Here is a 27206-nt window from a genome sequence, read left to right as displayed (position 1 = left end):
TATTCCGACAGCCATGGACCGTGTGAAAGATAAAGTCTACTCCAACAGCCACGGACCGTGTGAAAGATAAAGTCTATTCCAGAGCCACGGAGCGTGTGAAAGATAGAGTCTATTCCCACAGCCACGGACCGTGTGAAAGATAGAGGCTATCCCACAGCCACGGACCATGTGAAAGATAGAGTCTATCCGACAGGCATGGACCGTGTGAAAGATAAAGTTTATTCCCACAGCCATGGACCGTGTGAAAGATAGAGTCTATCCCACAGGCATGGACCATGTGAAAGATAGAGTCTATCCCACAGCCACGGACCGTGTGAAAGATAAAGTCTATCCCATAGGCACGGACCGTGTGAAAGATAAAGTCTATTCCCACAGCCACGGACCGTGTGAAACATAAAGTGTATTCCCACAGCCACGGAACATGTGAAAAATAAAGTCTATTCCCACAGCCAAAGACCGTGTGAAAGATAAAGTCTACCCTACAGCCACGGACAATGTGAATGATAAAGTCTACCGCACAGCCACGGACGTTGTTAAAGATAAAGTCCACTTCACAGCCACGGGCCGTGTGAAATCTAAAGTCTACCCCACAGCCACGGGCCGTGTGAAAGATAAAGTCTACACAAAGCCACGGACCTTGTGAAAGAGAAAGTCTACCCACAGCCACGCAGCGTGTGAAAGATAAAGTCTACCCCACAGCCACAGACACCGTGTGAAAGATAAGTCTATCCCCACAGCACGGAACCGTGTGGAAAGATAAAGTCTATCCCACAGGCACGGGCCGTGTGAAAGATAAAGTCTACCCACAGCCACGGGCCAGTCTGTGAAAGAAAAAGTCTACCCCACAGACACGGGCCGTGTGAAAGATAAAGTCTTCCCCTCAGCCAAAGGCCATGTGAAAGATAAAGTCTACACCACAGCCACGGACCGTGTGAAAGAAAAAGTCTATCCCACAGGCACGGGCCGTGTGAAAGATAAAGTCTACCCCACAACCAAAGGCCATGTGAAAGATAAAGTCTACCCCCCAGCCATGGACCGTGTGAAAGATAAAGTCTATCCCATAGCAACGGACCGTGTGAAAGATAAAATCTATCCCACACCCACATACCGTGTGAAAGATAAAGTCTACCCCACAGCCATGGATCATGTGAAAAATAAAGTCTACCCCACAGCCACGGATCGTGTGAAAGATTGAGTCTATTCCCACAACCACGGACCATGTGAAAGATAGAGTCTATCCCACAGCCACGGTCCGTGTGAAAAATAGAGTCTAACCCACAGGCACGGACCGTGGGAAAAAGTCCATCCCACAGGCATGGACCGTGTGAAAGATAAAGTCAATCCCACAGGCACGGACTGTGTGAAAGATAAAGTATACCCCACAGCCACGGACCGTGTGAAAGATAAACGCTATCCCATAGGCACGGGCCGTGTGAAAGATAAAGTCTACCCCACAACCAAAGGCCATGTGAAAGATAAAGTCTACCCCCTAGCCATGGACCGTGTGAAAGATAAAGTCTATCCCACAGCAACGGACCGTGTGAAAGACAAAATCTATCCCACACCCACATACCGTGTGAAAGATAAAGTCTACCACACAGCCATGGGCCATGTGAAAGATAAAGTCTACCCCACAGCCACGGATCGTGTGAAAGATAGAGTCTATTCCCACAACCACGGACCATGTGAAAGATAGAGTCTATCCCACAGCCACGGACCATGTGAAAGATAGAGTCTATCCCACAGCCACGGACCGTGTGAAAGATAGAGTCTATCCCACAGGCACGGACCGTGGGAAAAAGTCTATCCCACAGGCACGGACCGTGTGAAAGATAAAGTCACTCCCACAGGCACGGACTGTGTGAAAGATAAAGTCTACCCCACAGCCACGGACCGTGTGAAAGATAATCTCTATCCCACAGGCAAGGACCCCGTGAAAGATAGAGTCTATTTCCACAGCCATGGACCGTGTGAGAGATAAAGTCTAACCCACAGCCACGGACCGTGTGAAAGATAAAGTCTACCCCACATTCACGGACCGTGTGAAGATAATGTCTACCCCACAGGCATGGTCCATGTGAAAGATAAAGTCTACCACAGAGCCACAGACCGTGTGAAAGATAAAGTCTATTCCACAGGCACGAACCGTGTGAAAGATAAAGTCTACCCCACAGCCTCGGACCGTGTGAAAGATAAAGTCTATCCCACAGCCACGCACCGTGTGAAAGCTAAAGTGTATCCCACAGCCACGGACCATGTGAAAGATAAAGTATATCCCACAGGCACGGACCGGGTGAAAGATAAACTCTATCCCACAGCCACGGACCGTGTGAAAAAATCAATCCCACAGCCACGGACCGTGTGAAAGGTAAAGTCTATCCCACAGGCACGGACCGTGTGAAAGATAAACTCTATCCCACAGCCACGGACTGTGTGAAAAAGTCTATCTCACAGGCATGGACCATGTGAAAGACAAAGTCTACCCCAAAGCCACGGACCGTGTGAAAGACAAACTCTATCCCACAGCCACGGACCGTGTGAAAGATAAAGTCTATCCCAGAGCCACGGAGCGTGTGAAAGATAAAGTCTATCCGACAGCCACGGACCGTGTGAAAGACAAAGTTTACCCCACAGGCACGGACCATGTGAAAGATACAGGCTATTCCCACAGCAACGGACTGTGTGAAACATAAAGTCTACTCCCACAGCCATGGACCGTGTGAAAGATAAAGTCTACTCCAACAGCCACGGACCGTGTCCCCACAGCCATGGGCCATGTGAAAGATAAAGTCTACCCCACAGCCACGGATCGTGTGAAAGATAGAGTCTATTCCCACAACCACGGACCATGTGAAAGATAGAGTCTATCCAACAGCCACGGACCGTGTGAAAGATAGAGTCTATCCCACAGGCACGGACCGTGGGAAAAAGTCTATCCCACAGGCACGGACTGTGTGAAAGATAAAGTCAATCCCACAGGCACGGACTCTGTGAAAGATAAAGTATAACCCACAGCCACGGACCGTGTGAAAGATAAACTCTATCCCACAGGCACGGACCCCGTGAAAGATAGAGTCTATTCCCACAGCCATGGACCGTGTGAGAGATAAAGTCTAACCCACAGCCACGGACCGTGTGAAAGATAAAGTCTACCCCACAGCCACGGGCCGTGTGAAAGATAAAGTCTACCCCACCGCCACGGACCGTGTGAAAGATAGAGTCTATCCCACAGTCACGGACCGTGTGAAAGTTAGAGTCTATCCCAAATCCACGGACCGTGTGAAAGATAAAGTCTAACCCACAGGCACAGACCGTGTGAAAGATAAAGACTATTCCCACAGCCACCGACCGTGTGAAACATAAAGTATATGCCCACAGGAACGGACCGTGTGAAAAATAAAGTCTATTCCCACAGCCATGGAACGTGTGAAAGATAAAGTCTACCCCACAGCCATGGACCGTGTGAAAGATAAAGTCTATCCCAGTGCCACGTAGCGTGTGAAAGATAAAGTCTATCCCACAGCCGCGGACCGTGTGAAAGATAAAGTCTACCCCACAGGTACGGACCGTGTGAAAGATGCAGTCTATTCCCACAGCCACGGAACGTGTGAAACATAAAGTCTATTCCGACAGCCATGGACCGTGTGAAAGATAAAGTCTATCCCAGAGCCGAGGAGCGTGTGAAAGATAGAGTCTATTCCCACAGCCACGGACTGTGTGAAAGATAGAGGCTATCCCACAGCCACGGACCATGTGAAAGATAAAGTCTATCCGACAGGCACTGACCGTGTGAAAGATAAAGTCTATCCCAAAGCAATGGACCGTGTGAAAGATAAAGTCTATCCCACAGCAACGGACCGTGTGAAAAAGTCTATCCCACAGCCAGTGACCGTGTGAAACCTAAAGTCTATCCCACAGCCATGGACCGTGTGAAAGGTAAAGTCTATCCCACAGGCACGGACCGTGTGAAAAAGTCTATCCCTCAGCCACGGACCGTGTGAAAGATAAAGTTTAATCCACAGCCACGGGCTGTGTGAAAGATAAAGTCTACCCCATAGCCATGGACTATGTGAAAGATAAAGTCTATCCCACAGGCACGGACAGTGTGAAAGATAGAGTCGGTTCCCACAGCCACGGACCGTGTGAAAGATAAAGTCTACCCCACAGCCACGGACCGTGTGAAAGATAAAATCTATCCCACAGCCACGGACCATGTGAAAGATAAAGTCTACCCCACAGGAACGGACCATGTGAAAGATAAAGTCTACCACACAGCCACAGACCGTGTGAAAGATAAAGTCTACCGCACAGCCACGGACGTTGTTAAAGATAAAGTCCACTTCACAGCCACAGACCGTGTGAAAGATAAAGTCTATCCCGCAAACACGGACCGTGTGAAAGATAAAGTCTACCCCACAGCCACAGACCGTGTGAAAGATAAAGTCTATCCCACAAGCACGGACCGTGTGAAAGATAAAGTCTATCCCACAGCCACGGACCGTGTGAAAGACAAAGTCTATCAAACAGCCACGGACCGTGTGAAAGACAATGTCTATCACACAGCCACGGACCGTGTGAAAGATAAAGTCTACCCCACAGCCACGGACCATGTGAAAGTTAGAGTGTATTCCACAGCCACGGACCGTGTGAAAGATAGAGTCCATCCCACAGGCACGGACCGTGTGAAAGATAAAGTCTACCCCACAGCCACGGGGCGTTTGAAAGATAAAGTCTGCCCCACAGCAACGGACCGTGTGAAAGATGAAGTCTACCCCACTGCTACAGGCCGTGTGAAAGATAAAGTCTACCCCACAGGCACGGGCCTTGTGAAAGATAAAGTCTATCCCACAGCCACGGACCATGTGAAAGATAAAGTCTACCCCACAGCCACGGACCGTGTGAAAGATAAACACTACCCCACAGCCACGGACCATGTGAAAGATAAAGTCAGCCACGGACCATGTGAAAGATAAAGTCTATCCCACAGGCACGGACCGTGTGAAAGATAAAGTCTATCCAACAGGCACAGACCATGTGAAGATAAAGTCTATCCCACAGCCACGGACCGTGTGAAAGATACAGTCTATCCCACAGGCACGGACCGTGTGAAAGATACAGTCTATCGCACAGCCACGGGGCGTGTGAAAGATAAAGTCTACCCCGCAGCCACGGACCGTCAGAAAGATAAAGTCTACGCCACAGCCAGGGACCGTGTGAAAGATGAAGTCTATCCCACAGGCATGGAGCGTGAGAAGAAGTCTACCCCACAGCGACGGACCGTGTGAAAGATAAAGACTAACCCACAGCCACAGACCATGTGAAAGATAAAGTCTAACCCACAGGCACGGACCGTGTGAAGATAAAGTCTACCCCACAGCCACGGACCCTGAGAAAGCTAAAGTCCACCCCACAGGCACGGGCCGTGTGAAAGATAAAGTCTACCCCACAGCCACGGACCGTGTGAAAGATAAAGTCTATCCCACAGCCACGGACCGTGTGAAAGATAAAGTCTATCCCACAGCCACGGACCGTGTGAAAGAAAAAGTCTATCCCACAGGCACGGGCCGTGTGAAAGATAAAGACTACCCCACAACCAAAGGCCATGTGAAAGATAAAGTCTACCCCCCAGCCATGGACCGTGTGAAAGATAAAGTCTATCCCACAGCAACGGACCGTGTGAAAGATAAAATCTATCCCATACCCACATACCGTGTGAAAGATAAAGTCTACCCCACAGCCATGGACCATGTGAAAGATAAAGTCTACCCCACAGCCACGGTTCGTGTGAAAGATAGAGTCTATTCCCACAACCACGGACCATGTGAAAGATAGAGTCTACCCACAGCCACGGACCGTGTGAAAGATAGAGTCTAACCCACAGGCACGGACCGTGGGAAAAAGTGTATCCCACAGGCACGGACAGTGTGAAAGATAATGTCAATCCCACAGGCACGGACTGTGTGAAAGATAAAGTATACCCCACAGCCACGGACCGTGTGAAAGATAAACTCTATCCCACAGGCACGGACCGCGTGAAAGATAGAGTCTATTCCCACAGCCATGGACCGTGTGAGAGATAAAGTCTACCCCACATCCACGGACCGTGTGAAAGATAATGTCTACCCCACAGGCACGGACCGTGTGAAAGATAAAGTCTACCCCACAGCCACGGGCCGTGTGAAAGATAAAGTCCAGCCCACAGCCACGGACCATGTGAAAGATAGAGTCTATCCCACAGGCACGGACCGTGTTAAAGATAGATTCTATCCCACAGGCACGGACCGTGTGAAAGACAGAGTCTATCCCAAAGCCACGGACCGTGTGAAAGATAAAGTCTAACCCACAGGCACGGACCGTGTGAAAGTTAAAGACTATTCCCACAGCCACCGACCGTGTGAAACATAAAGTATATGACCACAGGAACGGACCGTGTGAAAAATAAAGTCTATTCACACAGCCATGGACCGTGTGAAAGATAAAGTCTACACCACAGCCAAGGACCGTGTGAAAGATAAAGTCTACCGCACAACCACTGACCGAGTTAAAGATAAAGTCCACTTCACAGCCACGGGCCGTGTGAAAGATAAAGTCTACCCCACAGGCACGGGCCGTGTGAAAGATAAAGTCTACACAAAGCCACGGACCTTGTGAAAGTTTAAGTCTACCCACAGCCACGCACCGTGTGAAAGATAAAGTCTACCCCACAGCCAAGGACCGTGTGAAAGATAAAGTCTATCCCACAGGCACGGACCGTGTGGAAGATAAAGTCTACCCCACAGCCACGGACCGTGTGAAAGATAAAGTCTATCCCACAGCCACGCACCGTGTGAAAGCTAAAGTGTATCCCACAGCCACGGACCATGTGAAAGATAAAGTCTATCCCACAGGCACGGACCGGGTGAAAGATAAACTCTATCCCACAGCCACGGACGTGTGAAAAAATCAATCCCACAGCCACGGACCGTGTGAAAGGTAAAGTCTATCCCACAGGCACGGACCGTGTGAAAGATAAACTCTATCCCACAGCCACGGACTGTGTGAAAAAGTCTATCTCACAGGCATGGACCATGTGAAAGACAAAGTCTACCCCAAAGCCACAGACCGTGTGAAAGACAAAGTCTATCCCACAGCCACGGTCCGTGTGAAAGATAAAGTCTATCCCAGAGCCACGGAGCGTGTGAAAGATAAAGTCTATCCCACAGCCACGGACCGTGTGAAAGATAAAGTCTACCCCACAGGCACGGACCGTGTGTAAGATACAGGCTATTCCCACAGCCACGGAGCATGTGAAACATAAAGTCTACTCCCACAGCCATGGACCGTGTGAAAGATAAAGTCTACTCCAACAGCCACGCACCGTGTGAAAGATAAAGTCTATCCCACAGCCACGGACCGTGTGAAGGATAAAGTCTATCCCACAGGCACGGACCGTGTGAAAGATAAAGTCTACTGCACAGCCACGGGCCGTGTGAAAGAATAAGTCTACCGCACAGCCACGGGCCGTGTGAAAGATAAAGTCTATCCCACAGCCACGGACCATGTGAAAGATAAAGTCTACCCACAGCCACGGACCGTGTGAAAGATAAAGTCTATCCCACAGCCACGAACCGTGTGAAAGATTAATTCTACCGCACAGCCACGGGCCGTGTGAAAGATAAAGTCTACACCACAGCCACGGACCATGTGAAAGATAAAGTCTACCCACAGCCACAGACCGTGTGAAAGATGAAGTCTATCCCACAGCCACGGACCGTGTGAAAGATAAAGTCTATTCCAACAGCCATGAACCGTGTGAAAGATAGAGTCTATCCCACAGATAAAGTCTATCCCATAGCAACGGACCGTGTGAAAGATAAAATCTATCCCACACCCACATACCGTGTGAAAGATAAAGTCTACCCCACAGCCATGGATCATGTGAAAAATAAAGTCTACCCCACAGCCACGGATCGTGTGAAAGATAGAGTCTATTCCCACAACCACGGATCATGTGAAAGATAGAGTCTATCCCACAGCCACGGACCGTGTGAAAGATAGAGTCTAACCCACAGGCACAGACCGTGGGAAAAAGTCTATCCCACAGGCACGGACCGTGTGAAAGATAAAGTCAATCCCACAGGCACGGACTGTGTGAAAGATAAAGTATACCCCACAGCCACGGACCGTGTGAAAGATAATCTCTATCCCACAGGCAAGGACCCCGTGAAAGATAGAGTCTATTCCCACAGCCATGGACCGTGTGAGAGATAAAGTCTAACCCACAGCCACGGACCGTGTGAAAGATAAAGTCTACCCCACATTCACGGACCGTGTGAAGATAATGTCTACCCCACAGGCATGGACCATGTGAAAGATAAAGTCTACCACAGAACCACGGACCGTGTGAAAGATAAAGTCTAACCCACAGCCATGGACCGTGTGAAAGATAGAGTCTATTCCCACAGCGACAGACAATGTGCAAGATAGAGTCTATCCCACAGGCACGGACCGTGTGAAAGTTAAAGTCTACCCCACAGGCACGGACCGTGTGAAAGATAAAGTCTATTCCCAGAGCCACGGACCGTGTGAAACATAAAGTCTATTCCCACAGCCACGGACCGTGTGAAAGATGAAGTCGAGTACCACAGCCACGGACCGTGTGACAAATAAAGTCTACCTCACAGCCACGGACTGTGTGAAAGATAAAGTCTATCCCACAGCCATGGACCGTGTGAAAGATAAAGTCTATTCCACAGCCATGGACCGTGTGAAAGATAGAGTCTATTCCCACAGCCATGGACTGTGTGAAAGATAAGGCTATCCCACAGCCACGGACCATGTGAAAAATAGAGTCTATCCCACAGGCATGGGCCGTGTTAGAGATAGAGTCTATTCCCTCATCCACGGATCGTGTGAAAGATAGAGTCTATCCCACAGGCACGGACCGTGTGAAAGATAGAGTCCATCCCACAGCCACGGACCGTGTGAAAGATAAACTCTATTCCCAGAGCCACGGACCATGTGAAAGATAAAGTCTACCGCACAGCCAAGGGCCGAGTGAAAGGTAAAGTCTACACCAAAGGCACGGGCCGTGTGAAGGATAAAGTCTACCCCACAGGCACGGACCGTGTGAATGATAAAGTCTGTCCTAGAGGCACGGACCGTGTGAAAGAAAATTTATTCCCAGCCACGGACCGGGTGAAAGATACAGTCTATCGCACAGCCACGGACCATGTGAAAGATAAATTATATTCCCAGAGTCACGGACCTTGTGAAACATAAAGTCTATTCCCACAGCCACGGACCGTGTGAAACATAAAGACTACTCCAACAGCCACAGACCATGTGAAAGATAAAGTCTCCCCCACAGCCAAGGACCGTGTGAAAAAGTCTATCCCACAGGCACGGACCGTGTGAAAGATAAAGTCTATCCCACAGCCACGGACCGTGTGAAAGATAAAGTCTATACCACAGCCCCGGACCATGTGAAAGATAAAGTCTATCCCACAGGCACGGACCGTATGAAAGATAAAGTCTACCCCAAGCCACAGACAATGTGAAAGATAAATTCAATTCCCAGAGCCACGGACCTTGTGAACCATAAAGTCTATTCCCACAGCCACGGACCGTGTGAACGATAGAGGCTATCCCACAGCCACGGACCGTGTGAAAGATAGAGGCTATCCCACAGCCACGGACGATGGGAAAGATAGAGTCTATCCCACAGCCACGGACCGTGTGAAAGATGAAGTCTATCCCACAGGCACGGACCGTGTGAAAGATAGAGTCTATCCCACAGCCACGGACCATGTGAAAGAGTAAAGTTACCCCACAAGCACGGACCGTTGTGAAAGATATAGTCTATAACACAGCCACGGACCGTGTTGAAAAGTAAGTGTATCCTCACAGCACGAGTGGTAAGATAAAGTCTATCCCACAGCCACGGACCTGTGAGAGATAAAAAGAATACAATATACAACAGCACGGACCGTGTTGAAAAAAGCCAATTCCCACAGCACGGACCGTGTAGAAAAGATAAAGTCTACTCCACCATCCACGGACCCCTGTGAAACATAAAATCTTATTCCCCAGCCATTCGGACCAGTATGTAAAGGATAAAGTCTACCCCTACAGCACGAAGACCGTGTGAGAAGATAAATGTCTATTCCCACAGGCACGGACCGTTGAATAAAGTTCTGTACACAGCCACTTACCGTGTGAAAGATAAAGTCGTATAACAGAAGCCACGGGACCAGTTGTGAAAGAATTAAAGTCTATCCACAGGGCACGGATAACGTGTGACATGATAAAGTCTACCCAAACACAGGCCAACGGACTGCTTATGAAAGATATAAGTCTACCATTACAGGCACGGACCGTGTGAAAGATATAACTCTATCATCACAGGTTCACGGACGCGGTTGTGGAATATTGAGTATGAGTCTATCACACAGCCATGGACCGTGTGAAAGATAGAGTCTATCCCACAGCCACGGACCGTGTGAAAGATAGTGTCTATCCCACAACCACGGACCGTGTGAAAGATAGAGTCTACCCCACAACCACGGACCATGTGAAAGATAGAGTCTACCCCACAGCCATGGACCGTGTGAAAGATAGAGTCTAATCTCACAGCCACGGACCATGTGAAAGTTAGTGTCTATTCCACAGCCACGGACCGTGTGAAAGATAGAGTCCATCCCACAGGCACGGACCATGTGAAAGATAAATTCTATCCCACAGGCACGGACCGTGTGAAAGATAAAGTCTACCCCACAGGCATGGACCATGTGAATGATAAAGTCTACCCTGCAGCCACGAGCCGTGTGAAAGATGAAGTCTATACCACAGCCACGGACCATGTGAAAGATAAAGTCTATCCCACAGGCACAGACAGTTGAAAGGTAAAGTCTACCCCACAGACATGGACCATGTGAAAGATAAAGTCTATTCCCAGAGCCACGGACCTTGTGAAACATAAAGTCTATTCCCACAGCCAAGGACCGTATGAAAGATAAAGTCTACTCCCACAGGCAAGGACCGTGTGAAAGATAAAGTCTACCCCACTGCTACAGGCCGTGTGAAAGATAAAGTCTACCCCACTGCTACAGGCCGTGTGAAAGATAAAGTGTACCCCCTAGCCATGGACCGTGTGAAAGATAAAGTCTATCCCACAGCCACGGACCGTGTGAAAGATAAAGTCTACCCCCCAGCCACGGACCGCGTGAATCCGTGCCTGTGGGATAAACTTTACCTTTCACACGGTCCGTGGCTGGGGGGTAGACTTTATCTTTCAAATGGCCCATGGCAGTGGGGTAGACTTTATCTTTCACACGGCCCATGCCTGTTGGATAGAGTTTATCTTTCACACGGCCCGTGGCTGTGGAGTAGACTTTATCTTTCATATGGCCCGTTCCTGTGGGATAGACTTTATCTTTCACACGGTCCGTGCCTGTGGGATAGACTTTATCTTTCACATGGTCTGTGGCTGAGGGATAGACTTTTCACAGGGTCCGTGGCTGTGGGATAGACTTTATCTTTCACACGGTGGTTGGCTGTGGGAATAGACTCTATCTTTAACACTGTCCGTGCCTGTGGGATAGACTTTATCTTTCACACGGTCCGTGGCTGTGGGGCAGACTTTATCTTTCACACGGTCCGTGGCTGTGGGGCAGACTTTATCTTTCACACGGTCCGTGTCTGTGGGGCAGACTTTATCTTTTACAAGGCCCGTGCCTGTGGGGTAGACTTAATCTTTCACACGGTCCGTGGCTGTGGGAACAGACTCTATCATTCACACTGTCCGCGGCTGTGGGGTAGACTTTATCTTTCAAACGGTCCGTGCCTGTGGGATAGACTTTATCTTTCACATGGTCCGTGGCTGAGGGATAGACTTTTTCACACGGTCCATGGCTGTGGGATAGACTTTATCTTTCACACGGTCCGTGCCTGTGGGATAGACTTTATCTTTCACTCGGTCCGTGCCTGTGGTGTAGACTTTATCTTTCATACGGTCTGTGGCTGTGGGAATAGACTTTATCTTTCACACGGTCTGTGGCTGTGGGAATAGACTTTATGTTTCACAAGGTCCGTGGCTCTGGGAATAGACTTTATCTTTCACATGATCCGTTGCTGTGGGGTAGACTTTATCTTTCACACGGTCCGTGCCTGGGGGAAAGACTCTATCTTTCACACGGTCCGTGGCTGTGGGATAGCCTCTATCTTTCACACGGTCCGTGCCTGTGGGAATAGACTCTATCTTTCACACGGTCCATGGCTGTGAGGTAGACTTTCTCTTTCACACGGCCCGTGCCTGTGGCATAGACTTTATCTTTCACACGGCCCATGCCTGTGGGGTAGACTTAATCTTTCACCCGGCCCGTTGCTGTGGGGTAGACTTTATCTTTCACACGGTCCGTGGCTCTGGGAATAGACTTTATCTTTCACACGGTCCGTGACTGTGGGAATAGACTTTATGTTTCACACGGTCCGTGGCTGTGGGAATAGACTTTATCTTTCACACGGTCCGTGCCTGTGGGATAGCCTTTATCTTTCACACGGTCCGTGGCTGTGAGATAGACTCTATCTTTCACTCGGTCCACACCTCTGGGATAGCATCTATCTTTCACACGGTCCGTGGCTGTGGGAATAGACTTTATCTTTCACACAGTCCATGCCTGTGGGATAGACTCTATCTTTCCCATGGTCCGTGGCTGTGGGATAGCCTCTATCTTTCACATGGTCCGTGGCTGTGGGATAGCCTCTATCGTTCACACGGTCCGTGGCTGTGGGGTAGACTTTATCTTTCACAAGCTCCGTGGCTGTGGCATAGACTTTATCTTTCACACGGTCCGTGTCTTTGTGGTAGACTTTATCTTTCACACGGTCCGTGGCTGTGGGAGTAGACTTTATCTTTCACACGGTCCGTGGCTGTGGGAATAGACTTTATCTTTCACATGGTCCTTGGCTGTGGGATAGACTTTTTCACTCGGTCCGTGGCTGTGGGATAGACTTTATCTTTCACACGGTCCGTCCCTGTGGGATAGACTTTATCTTTCACACGGTCCGTGCCTGTGGGATAGACTTTACCTTTCACATGATCCGAGGCTGTGGGATAGACTTTATCTTTCACACGGTCGTTAGATGTCGGAACACACTCTATCTTTCACACGGTCTGTGGCTGTGGGATAGACTCTATCTTTCACATGGTCCGTGGCTGTGGGGTAGATTTTATCTTTCACACGGTCCGTGGCTTTGGGGTAGACTTCATCTTTCACACGGCCCGTGGCTGTGGGGTAGACTTTATCTTTCACACGGCCCGTGGCTGTGGGGCAGACTTTATCTTTCACATGGTCCGTGCCTGTGGGGTAGACATTATCTTTCACACGGTCCGTGGATGTGGGGTAGACTTTATCTTTCACACGGTCCGTGGCTGTGGGGTAGACTTTATCTTTCACACGGCCTGTGGCTGTGGATTCGACTTTATCTTTCAAATGGTCCGTGGCTGTGGGGTAGACTTTATCTTTCACACGGTCCGTGCCTATGGGATAGACTTCATCTTTCACACGGTCCGTGGCTGTGGGATAGACTCTATCTTTCACATGGTCCGTGCCTGTGGGATAGACTCTATCTTTCACATGGTCCGTGGCTGTGGGATAGCCTCTATCTTTCACACGGTCCGTGGCTGTGGGAATAGACTCTATCTTTCACACAATCCATGGCTGTGGGAAGACTTTATCTTTTCACACGGCCCGTGCTGTGGGATAGACTTTTTCTTTCACACGGTCCGTGGCTGTGGTGTAGACTTTATCTTCCACATGGCCTTTGGCTGAGGGAAAGAACTTTATCTTTCACACGGCCCGTGTCTGTGATAGACTTATTCTTTCACACGGCCCGTGGCTGTGGGGTAGACTTTATCTTTCACACGGCCCGTGCCTGTGGGATAGACTTTACCTTTCACACTGTCCGTGGCTGTGGGATAGACTTTATCTTTCACACGGCCCGTGGCTGTGGGGTAGACTTTATCTTTCACACGTCCGTTGCTGTGGGGTAGACTTTGTCTTTCACATGGTCCGTGGCTGTGGGATAGACTTTATCTTTCACACGGTCCGTGCTTGTGGGATAGACTTTATCTTTCACACGGTCTGTGGCTGTGGGGTAGACTTTATCTTTCACACGGTCCGTGGCTGTCGGGTAGACTTTATCTTTCACACGGTGCGTGGCTGTGGGGAGACTTTCTCTTTCACAAGGTCCGTGGCTTTGTGTAGACTTTATCTTTCACACGGTCCGTGGCTGTGGGGTAGACTTTATCTTTCACACGGTATATGGCTGTGGGATAGATTTTATCTTTCACATGGTCCGTGGCTGTGTGGTAGACTTTAATTTTCACACGGTCCATGGCTGTGAGAACAGACTCTATCTTTCACACTGTCCGTGCCTGTGGGATAGACTTTATGTTTCACACGGTCCGTGGCTTTGCGGTAGACTTTATCTTTCACACGGTCCGTACCTGTGGGATAGGCTTTATGTTTCACACGGTCCATGCCTGAAGGATAGACTTTTTCACACGGTCCGTGCCTGTGGGAAAGACTTTCTCTTTCACACGGTCCGAGCCTGTGGGATAGACTTTATATTTCACATGGTCCGTGGCTGTGGGATAGACTTTATCTTTCACGCGGTCCGTGCCTGTGGGATAGACTTTATCTTTCACATGGTCCGTGGCTGTGGGATAGACTTTATCTTTCACACGGCCCGAGGCTGTGGGATAGACTTTATCTTTCACACGGTGGTTGGCTGTGGGAATAGACTCTATCTTTAACACTGTCCGTGCCTGTGGGATAGACTTTATCTTTCACACGGTCCGTGGCTGTGGGGTAGACTTCATCTTTCACACGGTCCGTGGCTGTGGGATAGACTTTATCTTTCACACGGTCCGTGGCTGTGTGGCAGACTTTATGTTTCACACGGTCCGTGGCTGTGGGGCAGACTTTATCTTTCACACGGTCCGTGTCTGTGGGGCAGACTTTATCTTTTACAAGGCCCGTGCCTGTGGGGTAGACTTAATCTTTCACACGGTCCGTGGCTGTGGGAACAGACTCTATCATTCACACTGTCCGCGGCTGTGGGGTAGACTTTATCTTTCACACGGTCCGTGCCTGTGGGATAGACTTTATCTTTCACATGGTCCGTGGCTGAGGGATAGACTTTTTCACACGGCCCATGGCTGTTGGGAAGCTTATTCTTTTCACCACGGTCGTGCCTTGGGGTAGACTTTATCTTTCACACGGTCCATGCCTGTGGGATAGACTTTGGCTGTGGGATAGACTTTGTCTTTCACACGGTCCGTGCTTGTGGGATAGACTTTACCTTTCACACGGTCCGTGGCTGTGGGATAGACTTTATCTTTCACACGGTCCGTGGCTGTGGGATAGACTTTATCTTTCACACGGTCCGTGCCTGTGGGATAGACTTTATCTTTCACCGGTCCGTGGCTGTCGGTAGACTTCATCTTTCACACGGTCCGTGCCTGTGGGATAGACTTTATCTTTCACACGGTCCGTGGCTGTGGGAATACACTCTATCTTTCACACGGTCCGTGCCTGTGGGATAACTTTAATCTTTCACACAGTCCGTGTGTTGGAGTAACTTTATCTTTCACCGGTCCATGGCTTCGGAATAGACTTTATGTTTCACCGTCCGTGGCCGGTGGAATGCCTGCATTTCTTTCACCGGTCCTACCTGTGGCGTAGACTTTATCTTTCACACGGTCGGCGGCTGATGGGATAGACTTATCTTTCCACACGCTACGTGTGGCACTGGAATAGACTTTCTTTCACACGGTCGTGGTGGTGGGATAGATTTATCTTCACACGGTCCGTGGCTTGGGTAAGACTTTATCTTTCACGATGGTCCGATGCTGTGGGATTAGACTTTTTCACACGGTCCGTGACTGTGAGAATAGACTTTATCTTCACACGGTCCGTGGCAGTGGGAATAGACTTTATCTTTCACACGGTCCGTGCCTGTGGGATAGACTTTATCTTTCACACGGTCCGTGGCTGTGGGATAGACTTTATCTTTCACATGGCCCGTGCCTGTGGGTTAGACTTTATCTTTCACACGGTCCGTGGCTGTGGGGTAACCTTTATCTTTCACATGGTCCGGGGTGTTTGATAGACTTTATCTTTCACACGGTCCGTGTCTGTGGGGAAGACTTTATCTGACTCACGGTCCGTGGCTGTTGGGTTGACTTTATCTTTCACACGGTCCGTGGCAGTGGGATAGACTTTTTCACACAGTCCGTGGCTGTGGGATATACTTTATCTTTCACACGGTCCATGCCTGTGGGATAGACTTTATCTTTCACACGGTCCCTGGCTGTGGGATACACTTTATCTTTCACACGGTCCGTGGCCGTGGGATTGACTTTATCTTTCACAAGGTCCATGGCTCGGGGGTAGACTTTATCCTTCACACGGCCCGTGGCAGTGGGGTAGACTTTATCTTTCACACGGCCCGTGCCCATGGCGTAGACTTTATCTTTCACACGGCAAGTGGCTGTGGGGTAGACTTTATCTTTCATACGGCCCGTTCCTGTGGGATAGACTTTATCTTTCACACGGTCCGTGCCTATGGGATAGACTTTGTCTTTCACACGGCCCGTGGCTGCGGGGTAGACTTTATCTTTCACACGGCCCATGGCTGTGGGGTTGACTTTATCTTTCACACGGTCCACGCCTGAGAGATAGACTTTTTCACACGGTCCGTGCCTGTGGGATAGACTTTATCTTTCACTCGGTCCGTGCCTGTGGGATAGACTTTATGTTTCACACGATCCGTGGCTGTGGGATAGACTTTTTCACACGGACCGTTGCTGTGGAATAGACATTATCTTTCACACGGTCCGTGCCTGTGGGATAGATTTTATCTTTCACACGGTCCGTGGCTGTGGGGTAGACTTTATCTTTCAAACGGTACGTTGCTAGGTAATAGAGTTTTTCTTTCACACGGTCCATGGCTGTGGGAATAGACTTTATGTTTCACACGGTCCGAGGCTGTGGGATAGACTTCATCGTTTACATGGTCCGTGGCTGTGGGATAGACTCTATCTTTCACACGGTCCATGGCTGTGGGGTAGACTTTATCTTTCACATGGGGCCTTTGGCTGAGGGAAAGACTTTATCTTTCACACGGCTCGTGTCTGTGGGATAGACTTTTTCTTTCACACGGCCCGTGGCTGTGGGGTAGACTTTATCTTTCACACGGCCCGTGCCTGTGGGATAGACTTTGTCTTTCACACGGTCCGTGGCTTTGGGGTAGACTTTGTCTTTCACATGGTCCGTGCCTGTGGGGTAGACATTATCTTTCACACGGTCCGTGGATGTGGGGTAGACTTTATCTTTCACACGGTCCGTGGCTGTGGGGTAACCTTTATTTTTCACACGGTCCGTGTCTGTGGGATAGACTTTATCTTTCACATGGCCCGTGCCTGTGGGTTAGACTTTATCTTTCACACGGTCCGTGGCTGTGGGGTAACCTTTATCTTTCACATGGTCCGGGGTGTTTGATAGACTTTATCTTTCACACGCTACGTGGCACTGGCATAGACTTTGTCTTTCACACGGCCCGTGGCTGCGTGGTAGACTTTATCTTTCACACGGCCCATGGCTGTGGGGTTGACTTTATCTTTCACACGGTCCACGCCTGAGAGATAGACTTTTTCACACGGTCCGTGCCTGTGGGATAGACTTTATCTTTCACTCGGTCCGTGCCTGTGGGATATACTTTATGTTTCACATGGTCCGTGGCTGTGGGATAGACTTTTTCACACGGACCGATGCTGTGGAATAGACTTTATCTTTCACACGGTCCGTGCCTGTGGGATAGATTTTATCTTTCACACGGTCCGTGGCTGTGGGGTAGACTTTATCTTTCACACGGTACGTTGCTAGGTAATAGAGTTTTTCTCTCACACGGTCCATGGCTGTGGGAATAGACTTTATGTTTCACACGGTCCGAGGCTGTGGGATAGACTTCATCGTTTACATGGTCCGTGGCTGTGGGATAGACTCTATCTTTCACACGGTCCATGGCTGTGGGGTAGACTTTATCTTTCACATGGTCCGTGGCTGTGGGGTAGTGTTTATCTTTCACACGGTCCATGGCTGGGGGGTAGACTTTATCTTTCACATGGTCCGTGGCTGTGGGATAGACTTTATCTTTCACACGGTCCATGGCTAGGGGGTAGACTTTATCTTTCACACGGCCTGTAGCAGTGGGGTAGACTTTATCTTTCACACGGCCCGTGCCTGTGGGGTAGACTTTATCTTTCACACGGCCCGTGGCTGTGGGGTAGACATTTCTTTCATATGGCCCGTTCCTGTAGGATAGACTTTATCTTTCACACGGTCCGTGCCTATGGGATAGACTTTGTCTTTCACATGGCCCGTGGCTGCAGGGTAGACTTTATCTTTCACACGCCCCGTGGCTGTGGGGTAGACTTTATCTTTCATATGGTCCATGCCTGTGGGATGGACTCTATCTTTCACACGGCCCGTGGCTGTGGAATAGACTCTAACTTTCACATGGTCTGTGGCTGTGGGGTAGACTTTATCTTTCACACGGTCCGTGGCTGTGGGATAGACTTTGTCTTTCACACGGTCCGTGGCTGTGGGATAGACTTTGTCTTTCACACGGTCCGTGGCTGTGGGATAGACTTTATTTTTCACACGGTCCGTGCTTGTGGGATAGACTTTATCTTTCACACGGTCTGTGGCTGTGGGGTAGACTTTATCTTTCATACGGTCCGTGTTTGTGGGATAGACTTTATCTTTCACACGGTCTGTGGCTGTGAAGTGGACTTTATCTTTAACAACGTCCGTGGCTGTGCGGTAGACTTTATCTTTCACACGGTCTGTGGCTGTGGGGTAGACTTTATCTTTCACATGGTCCGTGGCTGTGGGGTAGACTTTATCTTTCACACGGTATGTGGCTGTGGGATAGATTTTATCTTTCAAACGGTCCGTGGCTGTGGGGTAGACTTTATCTTTCACATGGTCCGTGTCTGTGGGAACCGACTCTATCTTTCACACTGTCCGTGCCTGTGGGAGAGACTTTATCTTTCACATAGTCCATGGCTGTGGGGTAGACTTTATCTTTCACACGGCCCGTGGCTGTGGATTAAACTTTATCTTTCACACGGTCCGTGGCTGAGGGATAGACTTTTTCACGCGGTCCGTGCCTGTGGGATAGACTTTATCTTTCACACGGTCCATGGCTGTGGGATAGACTTTATGTTTCACACGGTCCCTGGCTGTGGGATAGACTTTTTCACACGGTCCGTTGCTGTGGGATAGACTTTATCTTTCACACGGTCCATTGCTTTTGGATAGACTTTATCTTTCACACGGTCAGTGCCTGTCGGATAGACTTTATCTTTCACATGGTCCGTGGCTGTGGGATAGACTTTATCTTTCACACGGTCCGTTGCTGTGGGAATAGACTTTATCTTTCACGTGGTCTGTGCCTGTGAGATAGACTTTATCTTTCACGTGGTCCGTGGCTGTGGGGTAGTCTTTATCTTTCACACGGTCCGTGCCTGTGGGATAGACTTTTTCACTCGGTCCGTGGCTGTGGGGTAGACTTTATCTTTCACATGGTCCGTGGCTGTTGGAGTAGTCTTTATCTTTCACACGTTCCGTGGCTGTGGGAATAGACTTTATGGTTCACAAGGTCCGTGGCTCTGGGAATTGAATTTATGTTTCACATTGTCCGTGGCTGTGGGGTAGACTTTATCTTTCATACGGTCCGTGCCTGTGGGATAGACTTTATCTTTCACATGGTCCGGGGCTGTGGTATAGACTTTATCTTTCACACGGTCCGTGGCTGTGGGATAGTCTTTATCTTTCACATGGTTCGTGCCTGTGGGATAGACTTTTTCACACGGTCCTTGGCTGTGGGGTAGACTTTATCTTTCACATGGTCCGTGGCTGTGGGAGTAGTCTTTATGTTTCACACGGTCCGTGGCTGTGGGAATAGACTTTATGTTTCACAAGGTCCGTGACTCTGGGAATATAATTTATCTTTCACATGGTCCGTGGCTGTGTGATAGACTGTATCTTTCACCCGGTCCGTGGCTGGGGATAGATTTTCTTTCACACGGTCCGTGCCTCTAGGACAGACTTTATCATTCACACGGTCCGTGCCTGTGGGGTAGACTTTATCCTTCACACGGCCCGTGCCTTTGGTGTAGACTTTACCTTTCACTCGGCCCTTGGCTGTGCGGTAGACTTTATCTTTCACATGGTCCGTGGCTCTGGGAATAGAGTTTATCTTTCACACGGTCCGTGCCTGTGGGATAGACTCTATCTTTCACACGATCCGTGGATGAGGGAATAGACTCTATCTCTAACACGGCCCATGCCTGTGGGATAGACTCTATTTTTCACATGGTCCGTGGCTGTGGGATAGCCTTATCTTTCACACAGTCCATGGCTGTGGGAATAGACTCTATCTTTCACACGGTCCATGGCTGTGGAATAGACTTTATCTTTCACACGGTCCATGGCTGTGGGATAGACTTTATCTTTCACACAGTCCGTGGCTGTGAGGTAGACTTTATTTGTCACCACGGTCCCCCACAGGCACGGACCGTGTGAAAGATAAAGTCTATCCCACAGGCACGGACAGTGTTAAAGATAGAGTCTATTCCCACAGCCAACCACCGTGTGAAAGATAAAGTCTATCCCACAGCCTCGGGCCGTGTGAAAGATAAAGTCTATCCCACAGCCACGGACCGTGTGAAAGGTAAAGTCTATCCCACAGGTTCGGACCGTGTGAGAGATAAAGACTACTCCCACAGCCACGGACCATGTGAAAGATACAGTCTATACCACAGCCACGGACCATGTGAAAGATAAATTCTATTCCCAGAGCCACGGACCTTGTGAAACATAAAGTCTATTCCCACAGCCACGGACCGTGTGAGAGATAAAGACTACTCCCACAGCCACGGACCTAGTGAAAGATACAGTCTACCCCACAGCCACGGACCATGTGAAAAAGTCTATCCCACAGGAATGGACCGTGTGAAAGATAAAGTCTACTCCACTGCCACGGACCATGTGAAAGATAAAGTCTATCCCACAGGCACAAACCATGTGAAAGATAAAGTCTATTTCCACAGCCACGGACCATGTGAAAGATAAAGTCTATCCCACAGCCACGGACCATGTGAAAGATAAAGTCTATCCCACAGGCACGGACCGCGTGAAAGATAAAGTCTATCTCACAGCCACGGACCATGTGAAATATAAAGTCTATCCCACAGGCACGGACCGTGTGAAAGAGAAAGTCTTTCCCACAGGCACGGACCGTGTGAAAAAGTCTATCCCTCAGGCATGGACCGTGTGAAACATAACGTCTATCCCACAGGTACGAACCGTGTGAAAGATAAAGTCTACCGCAAAGCCACGGACCGTGTGAAACATAAAGTCTATCCCACAGGCACGGACAGTGTGAAAGATAGAGTCTGTTCTCACAGCCATGGACCGTGTGAAAGATAAAGTCTACCCCACAGCCACGGACCATGTGAAACATAAAATCTATCCCACAGCCATATACCGTGTGAAAGATAAAGTCTACCCCACAGCCATGGACCATGTGAAAGATAAAGTCTACCCGACAGCCATGGACAATGTGAAAGACAGAGTCTAATCCCACAGCCACGGACCATGTGAAAGATAGAGTCTATCCCACAGCCACGGACCGGGTGAATGTTAGAGTCTATCCCACAGGCACGGACCATGTGAAAGATAAAGTCTATCCCACAGGCATGGACCGTGTGAAAGATAAAGTCTATCCCACAGGCACGGACCGTGTGAAAGACAAAGTCTGTCCTAGAGGCACGGACCATGTGAAAGATAACGTTTACCCCACAGCCACGGACCGTGTGAAAGATAAAGACTACCCCACAGGCACGTATCGTTTGAAAGATAGTCTATCCCACAGCCACGGACCTTGTGAAAAAGTCTATCCCACAGGCACGGACCGTGTGAAAGACAAAGTCTGTCCAGAGGCACGGACCATGTGAAAGATAAAGTTTACCCCACAGCCACAGACCGTGTGAAAGATAAAGTCTACCCCGCAGCCACCTGCCGAGTGAAAGAGAAAGTCTATCCCATAGGCAAGAACCGTGTGAAATATAAAGTCTATCCCACAGGAACGGGCCATATGAAAGATAAAGTCTACTCCACAGCCACGGGCCGTGTGAAAGATAATCTCTATCCAACAGGCATGGGCCGTGTGAAAGATAAAGTCTACCCCATTGCCACGGGCCATTTGAAAGATAAAGTCTACCCCCCAGCCACGGACCGTGTGAAAGATAAAGTCTATCCCACAGCCACGGACCGTGTGAAAGATGAAATCTATCCCACAGCCACATATCGTGTGAAAGATAAAGTCTACCTCACAGCCACGGACCATGTGAAAGATAAAGTTTACCCCACAGCCATGGACCGTGTGAAAGATAGAGTCTAATCCAACAGCAAAGTACCATGTGAAAGATAGAGTATATCCCACAGGCACAGACCATGTGAAAGATAGAGTCTATCCCACAGGCACGGACCATGTGAATGATAAAGTCTACCCCACAGCCACGGACCATGTGAAAGATAAAGTCTACCCCACAGCCATGGACCGTGTGAAAGATAGATTCTAATCCCCCAGCCACGGACCATGTGAAAGATAGAGTCTAATCCCACAGCCACGGACCGTGTGAAAGATAGAGTCTATCCCACAGGCACGGACTGTGAGAAAGATAAACTCTATTCCCAGAGCCACGGCCCGTGTGAAAGATAAAGTCTATCCCACAGCCACGGACCGTGTGAAAGATAAAGTTTATCCCACAGGCACGGACCGTGTGAAAGATAGAGTCTATTCCCACAGCGACAGACCATGTGCAAGATAGAGTCTATCCCACAGGCACGGACCATGTGAACGATAAAGTCTACCCCACAGGCATGGACCGGGTGAAAGATAAAGTCTATTCCCAGAGCCACGGACTGTGTGAAACATAAAGTCTATTCCCACAGCCATGGACCGTGTGAAAGATAAAGTCTACTACCACAGCCACGGACCGTGTGAAAAATAAAGTCTACACCACAGCCACGGACCGTGTGAAAGATAAAGTCTATCCCACAGCCATGGACCCTGTGAAAGATAGAGTCTATTTCCACAGCCACGGACCGTGTGAATGATACAGGCTATCCCACAGCCACGGGCCATGTGAAAGATAAAGTCTACCCCACAGCCACGGACCACGTGAAAGATAAAGTCTATCCCACAGCCACGGACCATGTGAAAGATAAAGTCTACCCCACAGCCACGGACCATGTGAAAAAAAAGTCTTTTCCCAGAGCCACGGACCTTGTGAAACATAAAGTCTATTCCCACAGACATGGACCGTATGAACGATAAAGTCTACTTCCACAGCCTGGGACCGTGTGAAAGATAAAGTCTACCCCACAGACACGGAACGTGTGAAAGACAAAGACTATCCCATAGGCACGGACCGTGTGCAACATAAAGTCTACCCCACAGCCATGTGCCGTATGAAAGATAAAGTCTACCCCACAGCCATGTGCCGTGTGAAAGATAAAGTCTACCCCACTGCCACGGGTCGTGTGAAAGATAAAGTCTACCCCCGAGCCATGGACCGTGTGAAAGATAAAGTCAATCCCACATCCTCGGACCGTGTGAAAGATAAAATCTAGCCCACAGCCACATACGGTGTGAAAGATAAAGTCTACTACACAGCCACGGACCATGTGAAAGATAAAGTCTATCCCAAAGCCACGGACCGTGTGAAAGATAAAATCTATCCCACAGCCACGGACCGTGTGAAAGATAAAGTCTACCCCACAGCCATGGACCGTGTGAAAGATAAAGTCATTCCCACAGGCATGGACCATGAGAAAGATAAAGTCTATCCCACTGCCACGGACCGTGTGAAAGATAAAGTCAACCCAACAGACACGGACCGTGAGTCAGATAAAGTCTTCCCCACAGACACGGACCATGTGAAAGATAAAGTCTATCAAACACCCCGGACCATGTGAAAGATAAAGGTTACCCCACAGCCACGGACCGTGTGAAAGATAAAGTCTATACCAGAGCCACTGACCATGTGAAAGATAAAGTCTATACCAGAGCCACTGACCATGTGAAAGATATAGTCTATCCCACAGGCACGGACCGTGTGAAAGATAAAGTCTACCCCACAGCCACGAACCGTGTGAAAGGTAAAGTGTATCCCACAGCCATGGACCGTGTGAAAGATAAAGTCTATCCCACAGGCACGGACAATGTGAAAGATAAAGTCTATCCCACAGCCACGGACCGTGTGAAAAAGTCAATCCCACAGCCACGGACCATGTGAATGATAAAGTCTTTCCCACAGGCACGGACCGTGTGAAAGATAAAGTCTATCAAACAGACAGGGACCGTGTGAAAAAGTCTATCCTACAGGCATGGACCATGTGAAAGCTAAAGTCTACCCCAAAGCCACGGACCGAGTGAAAGATAAAGTCTATCACACAGCCACGGACCGTGTGAAAGATAGAGTCTATCCCACAGCCACGGACCGTGTGAAAGATAGAGTCTATCCCACAGCCACGGACCGTGTGAAAGATAGATTCTACCCCACAGCCACGGACCGTGTGAAAGATAGAGTCTAACCCACAGCCACGGACCGTGTGAAAGATAGAGTCTATTCCCACAGCCATGGACCATGTGAAAGATAGCGTTTATCCCAGAGCCATGGACCGTGTGAAAGATAGAGTCTATCACACAGGCACGGACTGTGTGAAACATAAAGTCTATCCCACAGGCACGGACAATGTGAAAGATAAAGTCTATCCCACAGGCACGGACCATGTGAAAAAGTCTATCCCACAGCCACGGACCGTGTGAAAGATAAAGTCTACTCCCACAGCCACGGACCGTGTGAAAGATAAAGTCTACCAGAAAGACACGGACCGTGTGAAAGATAAAGTCTATCCCACAGCCACGGAGCTTTTGAAAGATAAAGTTTTCCCACAGCCACGGACTCGTGTGAAAGATAGAGGCTATCCACAGCCACCGACTGTGAAAGATAGAGGCTATCCCACAGCCACGGACCATGTGAAAGATAGAGTCTATCCCACAGGCATGAAGTGTGTGAAAGATAAAGTCTATTCCCACAGCCACGGACCGTGTGAAAGATAGAGGCTATCCCAGAGGTATGGACCGAGTGAAAGATAGAGTCTATCCCACAGCCACGGACCTTGTGAATGATAAAGGCTATCCCACAGGCACGGACCGTGTGAAAGATAAAGTCTATTCCCACAGCCACGGACCGTGTGAAACATAAAGTCTATTCCCACAGCCACGGACCGTGTGAAAGATAAAGTCTATTCCCACAGACACGGACCATGTGAAAGATAAAGTCTACCAAACAGCGACGGGCCGGGTGAAAGATTAAGTCTACCCCACAGGCACAGGTCGTGTGAAAGATAAAGTCTATGCCACAGGCACGGGCGTGTGAAAGAGAAAGTCTACCTCACAGCCATGGACCGTGTGAAAGATAGAGTCTATTCCCACAGCCACGGACCGTGTGAAAGATAGAGGCTATCCCACAGCTACGGACCGTGTGAAAGATAGAGTCTTTCCGACAGGCACGGACCATGTGAAAGATAAAGTCTACCCCACAGCCATGGACCGTGTAAATGATAAAGTCTAATCCACAGCCACGGGCCGTGTGAAAGACAAAGTCTACCGCACAGCCACGGACCGTGTTAAAGATAAAGTGCACTTCACACCCACGGGCCGTGTGAAAGATAAAGTCTATCCCACAGGCACGGACTGTGTGAAAGATAAAGTATATCCCACGGGCACGGACCATGTGAAAAAGTCTATCCCACAGGCACGGACCGTGTGAAAGATAAAGTCTATCCCACAGGCACGGACCATGTGAAAGATAAAGTCTATCCCACAGCCACGGACCATGTGAAAGATACAGTCTATCCCACAGGCACGTACCGTGTGAAAGATAAAGTCTAACCCACAGGAACGGACCGTGTGAAAGATAAAGTCTATCCACAGCCACGGACCATGTTAAAAAGTCTATCCCACAGGCATGGACCGTGTGAAAGATAAAGTCTGTCCCACATGCATGGACCGTGTGAAAGATAAAGTCTACCCCACAGCCACGGTCCGTGTGAAAGATGAAGTCTACCCCACATCCACGGGCCGTGTGAAACATAAAGTCTACCGCACAGCCACGGGCTGTGTGAAAGATAAAGTCTACACCACAGCCACGGACCGTGTGAAGGACAAAGTCTACCCACAGCCACGGACCGTGTGAAAGATAAATTCTGTCCGAAAGCCACGGACCGTGTGAAAGATAAAGTCTGTTCCACAGGCACGGACCGTGTGAAAGATAAAGTCTACCCCACAGTCACGTCCGTGTGAAAAATAAAGTCTATCCCACAGCCACGGACCGTGTGCAAGATAAAGTCTATTCCCTCAGCCATGAACCATGAGAAAGATAGAGTCTATCCCACAGGAAAGGACCATGTGAAAGATAGAGTCTATCCCACAGCCACGGCCCGTGTGAAAGATAAAGTCTATCCCACAGGCACGGACCGTGTGAAAGATAAAGTCTACCCCACATCCACGGACCGTGTGAAAAATAAGTCTATACCACAGCACGGACCCGTGTGAAAATAAAGTCTATCCCACAGGCACGGACCGTGTGAAAGAATAAAGTCTATCCACAGCCTACAGACCGTGTGAAAGCTAGAGTCTTTTCCCACAAGGCACGGAACCGTATGAAAGAAAGTCTATACCCCATCAGCCCACGGACCGTGTGAAAGATAAAGTCTAATCCACAGCTACGGGCCTTGTGAAACATAAACTCTACCCCACGGCCACGGGCCGTGTGAGAGATAAAGTCTACCCCACAGCCACGGACCGTGTGAAAGATAAAGTCTATCCCACAGGCACGGACCGTGTGAAAGATAGAATCTATTCCCACAGCCACGGACCGTGTGAAAGATAAAGTCTATCACACAGGCACGGACCTTGTGAACGATAAAGTCTATCCGACAGCCACGGACCGTGTGAAAGATAAAGTCTATCCCACAGGCACGGATCGTGTCAAAAAGTCTATCCCACAGCCACGGACCAGG

This window comes from Cervus canadensis, chromosome 26 (genome assembly GCF_019320065.1).
Source record: "Cervus canadensis isolate Bull #8, Minnesota chromosome 26, ASM1932006v1, whole genome shotgun sequence".
Lineage (NCBI taxonomy): Eukaryota > Metazoa > Chordata > Mammalia > Artiodactyla > Cervidae > Cervus > Cervus canadensis.
The sequence above is the reverse complement of the archived record's forward strand: the minus strand, read 5'-3'. Positions refer to the sequence as shown.